We start from the raw sequence: 626 nt of genomic DNA, 5'->3' as shown, positions 1-626 counted from the left end.
AACTGACGTTGATAACGTAAAAAATTATGTAATGCTTCTGATGGACGGCACGCGGAACGACGGTACAAATGTTTGTCAATAATTAAATAATAATACGACAATAATAACAAGTAACGTTGATTGTTATAATATTGTTGTTATTTAAACATTGATTTTAATTATTAATGATATTTAACAGTAAAATAATTAATATGTACTATTATATTATTATATATTTTATTTTTATTATTATTATTTTTATCTTATTTGTATTTTTTATATTACTCTACAATTTTTCATTTTGATCTGTCATATAAGATTTCAAAATGTCGTAAACATGGTGTGCTTTCTTATTCTATTTTTTGTTTTATTAATATTAAAGAGTAGTTTGATCATAGGTTAGGTTTATTGTGTTTTTGATATGGTAATAGATTAATATATTTTTATGAGCTATAAAATTATAGAATTCATAATAAATATTCAATATAACTTCAAATTTTTATTATATAATTTCATGATTTATGTGAAATAGGTTAATATGATGTAAATGCTATCTAGTGTACGTTTTTGTATAATTTGTATAATTGTTAATAATAAAAATTATTTTTATTTTCTAGGATATGGAAATCCAGGTGGTATGGATGCTG

This window comes from Apis dorsata, unplaced genomic scaffold (genome assembly GCF_000469605.1).
Source record: "Apis dorsata unplaced genomic scaffold, Apis dorsata 1.3 scaffold_400, whole genome shotgun sequence".
NCBI lineage: Eukaryota > Metazoa > Arthropoda > Insecta > Hymenoptera > Apidae > Apis > Apis dorsata.
This window is presented reverse-complemented; position numbering follows the sequence as displayed.